General features: G+C 50.7%; 3 non-coding genes across 3 annotated transcripts in view; all 3 read left to right on the top strand.

The window, feature by feature from the left end:
* Nucleotides 1-687: 687 nt before the first annotated feature.
* LOC124346376 lies at nt 688-2,981 on the top strand. Its single transcript, XR_006919924.1, has one exon. It is a non-coding gene; the product is annotated as a small subunit ribosomal RNA (ribosomal RNA).
* A 932-nt stretch (nt 2,982-3,913) lies between these two features.
* On the top strand, nt 3,914-4,066 carry LOC124346224. Its single transcript, XR_006919796.1, has one exon. It is a non-coding gene; the product is annotated as a 5.8S ribosomal RNA (ribosomal RNA).
* Nucleotides 4,067-4,703: 637 nt separating this feature from the next.
* LOC124346383 overlaps nt 4,704-6,929 on the top strand; it is a 4,575-nt gene continuing 2,349 nt past the window's right edge. The window contains exon 1 of the ribosomal RNA XR_006919930.1: nt 4,704-6,929. This exon is cut by the window's right edge and continues 2,349 nt beyond it. This is a non-coding gene — a ribosomal RNA (large subunit ribosomal RNA).

The raw sequence follows: 6,929 nt of genomic DNA, 5'->3' as shown, positions 1-6,929 counted from the left end.
CGGTGAACTCTTAAAGAATTGCGCACTTTTATAGGGGTAGTCTGGTTGCTTGTCTCGACTTGAAATGATTTGTTTTTTTCCGCCCATGACTTTCTATACGATGCCTCTATGCTGGCCTCTGACCGCGGTTGTTCCGAGTTTTCTCTTTCTCTTCGAAAGTCTTTGCGGAAAATTCTGCCTCGTGTGACCGTTGAGCGGTGAGGTGTGTGTGTGTGTGTGTGTCGTGCGGGGTGATGCGAGAGTGTGCCTCGGCGGTGGAAAAATAAAAATAAAACTCTGAGCCCACAAAAATTTAAAAGATGTATGCTTGTCAGCTTAGTAAAGCAGGCTTGACTTATGAGCATACAGCACGCCACATATGACCGTCGAAAACCGTAATACGGGAAAAAAAGTTGATGAATATATCAAGACCGGTCGAATGAATCCGATTCACTTTGGGCTCATAGACCGTTGAATGGTCTTTGACTTTGGAAATTGAAATGAAAAAAATCCAACAAACGGATCGGATCGGTGTTTCTCTTCACTGGGACTCGCTGTGACACGCCAGGCGTTGCGATCAAAAATTTTAGTTTCCGAAGAAAAAGAAAAAAACGAAAAAACGTGTTGATTTGGTGTGTGTTTGGTGATGCGTGGGCGAAATAAAAACCCGCAACTCGCCGGATGCATATCAAACAAACATACACGAAATACCTGGTTGATCCTGCCAGTAGCATATGCTTGTCTCAAAGATTAAGCCATGCATGTCTAAGTACAAGCCGCTAGACGGCGAAACCGCGAATGGCTCAATAAATCAGTTATGGTTCCTTAGATCCACTCCATCCTACTTGGATAACTGTGGTAATTCTAGAGCTAATACATGCACTCGAGCCTCGACTGCGGGCTTTCGGGCTCGCAGAAGAGGTGCTTTTATTAGATCAAAACCAGTCGGGGCCGGGCTTTCGGGCTCGCGCACCGTACCAATTTTGGTGACTCTGGATAACTTCACGCCGATCGCACGGCCTTCGCGCCGGCGACGTATCTTTCAAATGTCTGCCTTATCAACTGTCGATGGTAGGTTACGCGCCTACCATGGTTGCAACGGGTAACGGGGAATCGGGGTTCGATTCCGGAGAGGGAGCCTGAGAAACGGCTACCACATCCAAGGAAGGCAGCAGGCGCGCAAATTACCCACTCCCGGCACGGGGAGGTAGTGACGAAAAATAACGATACGGGACTCTTCCGAGGCCCCGTGATTGGAATGAGTACACTTTAAATCCTTTAACGAGGAACCATTGGAGGGCAAGTCTGGTGCCAGCAGCCGCGGTAACTCCAGCTCCAATAGCGTATATTAAAGTTGTTGCGGTTAAAAAGCTCGTAGTCGGATGTCTGTCTTCGGCCGGGCGGCGCCGCTCTGAATCAAGGGTGTTGCGTTTCACGCTCTGGGAGCCCGGGTGTCAAAGCCCGACTCTCTTCACGGTCGGACAACATCGCCGGAGTGGTGGTCGGTGCGTCGTTGTTGTATCTGCGGCCAGAGTTGGAAAGTTCTTTCGGGTTCTTTTTTAATTTTGGTCGTAGTTGACTCGATTCGCTCCACCCAGTCAATCGTTCGGGGTGCCCTTCACCGGGTGTCTCGGGCGGCCGGCAACGTTTACTTTGAACAAATTAGAGTGCTCAAAGCAGGTGTATCCCAACGCCTGAATATCGCAGCATGGAATGATGGAATAGGACCTCGGTCCGATTTTGCTGGTCTTTTACTTTTGGACCCGAGGTAATGGTCAATAGAGACGGACGGGGGCATTCGTACTGCGGCGACAGAGGTGAAATTCTTGGACCGCCGCAAGACGAACAACAGCGAAGGCATTTGCCAAGAATGTTTTCCTTGATCAAGAACGAAAGTTAGAGGTTCGAAGGCGATCAGATACCGCCCTAGTTCTAACCATAAACGATGCCAACCAGCAATCCGTCGGAGTTACTCCAATGACTCGACGGGCAGCTTCCGGGAAACCAAAGTCTTTGGGTTCCGGGGGAAGTATGGTTGCAAAGCTGAAACTTAAAGGAATTGACGGAAGGGCACCACCAGGAGTGGAGCCTGCGGCTTAATTTGACTCAACACGGGAAACCTCACCAGGCCCGGACACTGGAAGGATTGACAGATTGAGAGCTCTTTCTTGATTCGGTGGGTGGTGGTGCATGGCCGTTCTTAGTTGGTGGAGCGATTTGTCTGGTTAATTCCGATAACGAACGAGACTCTAGCCTGCTAAATAGGTGACGGGTTTTATCAATTGAAACCGAAGGGAGTACGGAGGCGTCGGGATCAGGTGGCGGCGATTCGGGTCTCGGTGGGACTGGTTCCTTTAGTGAGGCAATCTCTCGGCTTGGTTTCGTTGTGCTTTGTTCGTCGGGTGTACGGCCTTCACGGGTTGGTTGCCTGGCGGATGAGGTATGGCGGGGCTTTGTCGGGAATGTCTCGCGGGGGCTGGCTCTATTGTTATTCGGTCGTCGTCATCCCCGGCGATACCTTCTGCTCTCGCGTCCGTCACGCAGTCTTCTTAGAGGGACAAGCGGCGTCCAGCCGCGTGACAGTGAGCAATAACAGGTCTGTGATGCCCTTAGATGTCCTGGGCCGCACGCGCGCTACACTGAAGGAATCAGCGTGTTTCACTCTCCCTGTCCGAAAGGACCGGGTAACCGCTGAACCTCCTTCGTGGTTGGGATTGGGGACTGCAATGATCCCCATGAACCAGGAATCCCTAGTAGGCGCGGGTCACTAGCCCGCGTCGATTACGTCCCTGCCCTTTGTACACACCGCCCGTCGCTACTACCGATTGAATGATTTAGTGAGGCCTTCGGACGGGCTTGTCGGGGTGCCGTCGAGTGGGGAGCAATCTCTGCCCGTGCGGTGCCTACCAACGGCGAGACTGAAAGATGGTCGAACTTGATCCTTTAGAGGAAGTAAAAGTCGTAACAAGGTTTCCGTAGGTGAACCTGCGGAAGGATCATAAACGAACAAGACAAATGTTTTGCGCATATGGCTTTGGTTGAGCACGAAACAACTAAAAGTTGCAAAACAAAAAAACCCCATCAAAAGTCTTTCGGCGTAAGACATCGTATGAACTATGTGTGGGTTGACGGAAGAAAATCATTTATTTTGAACGGGTATCAGGCGCTCTGATGCGCGGTGGTTTAAAGCGGATTCGCCTTTTCAAATTGATTTTTCTTTCCTCTCGGCTCAAAAAAAAACACAAAGTCTTTCGATTTGGTCTATGGCCGTGAGCAAATTCTTCCTGCTTCGATGGTGAATGTCTCTATAGATTCATTCGACCTTTAGCGGCGCTCACAGTGTTGACGTTAGTAGAGTGAAGAATACGATAGCCCGCCTGGGCCGCGAGTACCGAAGGAACAATAAAGGAGATTTTATAAAGTCTTAGTCCCTAAATCAAACACTTTGAAAAATAAAAACTCGGTGGATGGAGAGTCGGAAAAAAAAAAAACATCAAGATTTTGAACGGGTATCAGGCGCTCTGATGCGCGGTGGTTTAAAGCGGATACGCCCAATCGAAATTGTTTTTTTTTTTGTTTCTCTCTTCGTCTTCGGGATTTTTTGATTCTCGGTGGGGGACGAAAGTGTGAGACTTTACTCTGGACGTTCTTTTCGGGCGTAGATACTCGTGGTTGCGTGCGTGTGCGTCGTATAGACTAACACTCCAAAGCCCGACACTATGCCGTTGAAAACCGAATGTTTTTTAAGCTTGCCCTTCGCCCTCTCGATGAAGTAGGAAGAATTCAAAATCACAATAACACACTAAACCCAAATTCTAGTACGAGTGTTTATCGGAACATTTTCTTTCTGGCTTTCTTTCTCCGCCCTCGCATTCATTTGCTTGGGCGGGTTGGAGAAAAAGAGAGAAGAAAACGAATATGTCGTTTTATATACGACCCTGAACGGTGGATCACTAGGCTCGTGGATCGATGAAGAGCGCAGCAAAGTGCGCTAATCCATGCGAACTGCAGAACACATGGAGCATCGAAATCTTGAACGTAAATGGCGGCCCAGCTTCTCGCTCGGGCCACATCTGACTGAGGGTCGGTCGAATGATGAACGAACAGAGATTTTTTCAGTCTTGGTTTTGCATGTTGGGTCGCGGCGAGATTTATTTTTCACCCGGCCTGACCGCATAAAAGCTCCCGAATCTCTAACGTCTGGGTGCCGCGCGACTTAAGTGTCCGCGATGCCTCAAATACAAAAAAGGGGGAAAAATAAAAGAAGGTTCGCCCTGTTTTGTTTTTTTCCTCTCTATTCAAAAGAAACCTTTTTCGATGGCAAAACAGATGGGAAATTTTTGAGCCAACTCAAAAAAAATTTAGAAATAAACACATCTTCTCGAACAAGGTGTCGGCTGCGTGTGCGCGATATACCGCTTCAACGCGAGTTTAGTTGTGTGTGTGCGCCGGGCGTGTCGAAGTGTCGACCACCGCGAATTATCACTCACTCTAACCGCTCGTTATGCAAGCATGGTTCGCGCACGACGCGTTGTTTCAATACAAAAAGCCGCAGGACGCCCTGTCACTTTTCGTAAATTAATTTTTGCGAATAACGAGAGACTCGCTTTATTTCGAAAAAAAAATTTGAACCGGCAATTATTCAATCTTTCCCGGCTTTAAAACGCCAAAGTCTGTCGAGCTAGATAAAGTGTTGTCTCCTTTTGAAAACAAACAATTCATTCTGACCTCAGTTTAGATGAGACTACCCGCTGAACTTAAGCATATCAGTAAGCGGAGGAAAAGAAACTAACAAGGATTCCCTTAGTAGCGGCGAGCGAACAGGGATGAGCCCAGCACCGAACCTCGCGCCCGGTTGAGCGGGTGCCGAGGAATGTGGTGTTCGGGAGGATCGTGCGCGTCTGTCCGGTATCTATCGTCCAAGTCTCCATGAACGGGGCGAGCAACCCACAGAGGGTGTCAGGCCCGTAGATAAGACGAGCCGAGACCGTGCATCGGATCCCTTCCCAAGAGTCGGGTTGCTTGAGCGTGCAGCCCTAAGCGGGAGGTAAACTCCTTCTAAGGCTAAATATCGCCACGAGACCGATAGCGAACAAGTACCGCGAGGGAAAGTTGAAAAGAACTTTGAAGAGAGAGTTCAAGAGTGCGTGAAACCGTTCAGGGGGTTAAACGGGTGGGCCCTCGAAGGTCGAACAAGTCCCCGCTCCCGGCACTTGGTTGTATGCCCTTAACGCTGCATGGAGACTGCCTGAATTGGCGGCTCTCTTGCATAAGTCGTTCTGCGATCGCAATAGCCACGCCAAGGTCCGCAAGTGGGGGGCCTAGTAGGACTCCGCGACCGACTGGGTGTCTGTTACACGGGGCGTCCGTTAGCGAGTTTCGTGGTTACCTTCGCGGGTGCCGCGATGACGAGCGCGGCGTTTCCCAACAGTACTGCCCGGTCGTGACCTGTCTCCTCCCGGGAGGTGTCGTAGCTTTTTTTTGTAAAAGAGAAAAAGTTGCGGTGCTCAACCTGTGGAGGCCCAGAGCGGAGAGTAGAAGTCGGGTCCCACCCGACCCGTCTTGAAACACGGACCAAGGAGTCTAACATGTGCGCAAGTCGTCGAGAAATTATCAAACTAAACTCGCGAGGCGCAATGAAAGTGAAGCGGCCCCGATGAGGGTGCATCCGCGAGGGGTGATCCCGTCTCGAACAGAGCGGGCGCAACCCCAGGGCGTCCGAATGCTCGCGAGATCTTTCCCCCTTAAAAGGGTTTGGTCGAGTCGGCCGGACGAACCCAGAGCGCACACGTTGGGACCCGAAAGATGGTGACCTATGCCTGGCCAGGACGAAGCCAGGGGAAACCCTGGTGGAGGTCCGCAGCGATTCTGACGTGCAAATCGATCGTCGGAGTTGGGTATAGGGGCGAAAGACTAATCGAACCATCTAGTAGCTGGTTCCCCCCGAAGTTTCCCTCAGGATAGCTGGTGCTCGCAAAGAGAACAAACGGAGTTTCATCCGGTAAAGCGAATGATTAGAGGCCTTGGGGTCGAAACGACCTCAACCTATTCTCAAACTTTCAATGGGTGAGAAGCCCGGCCTTTTTCCTTGATTGAGGCCGCGGCAATTGATTTGAATCTGAGCGCCCAGTGGGCCATTTTTGGTAAGCAGAACTGGCGCTGTGGGATGAACCAAACGCCCGGTTAAGGCGCCTAAACGACGCACATTTCGGATCCCACGAAAAGGAGTTGGTTGCTAAAGACAGCAGGACGGTGGCCATGGAGGTCGGAATCCGCTCAGGAGTGTGTAACAACTCACCTGCCGAAGCAACTAGCCCTTAAAATGGGAGGCGCTATAGCGTCGTGCCTATACCGGGCCGTCGGTCGGCAGAGCGAATAACGTCCGTGTCAGCTCGAAGAGAGCGACGGCGCTGAGGCCCCGACGAGTAGGGGGGTCGCGACGGTGAGCGTAGAAGGGTTGTGGGCGTGAGCCTGCCCGGAGCCGCCGTCGGTGCAGATCTTGGTGGTAGTAGCAAATACTCCAGAGGGATCCTGGAGGACTGACGCGGAGAAGGGTTTCATGTGAACAGTGGTTGGACATGAGTCAGTCGATCCTAAGCCGCAGGCGAAAGCCGACCTAGTGACGGGCGTGATGTGTTGCATCTATCGTATGAGTAGCGGGCGTGGTTGTGGTTGAGTCGTGTGTCGGTGATTCTTCTGTGGTGTGCGCGAAGAGAAAAAATCTAAAGTTGCGGGGTCAAAGAAAACACATGAATAAGAAAGCTTGTGAGAATGATAGAAGGTTAAAGAAGTGTCTTTTTCCTTTTTTTGATTTCTCTTAGCCGGTATTTGATTGTTTTTCTCCCGTCTCTTTTATTTTCCTAGTACCGTTCATCGCGTTATGGCATCGCATGCTTCTTTCGCAGCGCCTTCGAAAATATGAAACCATGTATCGTATAACGTGAGACGCC

The sequence above is a fragment of the Daphnia pulicaria genome, chromosome 6 (genome assembly GCF_021234035.1).
Source record: "Daphnia pulicaria isolate SC F1-1A chromosome 6, SC_F0-13Bv2, whole genome shotgun sequence".
In the NCBI taxonomy this organism is placed as follows: Eukaryota; Metazoa; Arthropoda; class Branchiopoda; order Diplostraca; family Daphniidae; genus Daphnia; species Daphnia pulicaria.
The sequence above is the reverse complement of the archived record's forward strand: the minus strand, read 5'-3'. Positions and strand labels throughout refer to the sequence as shown.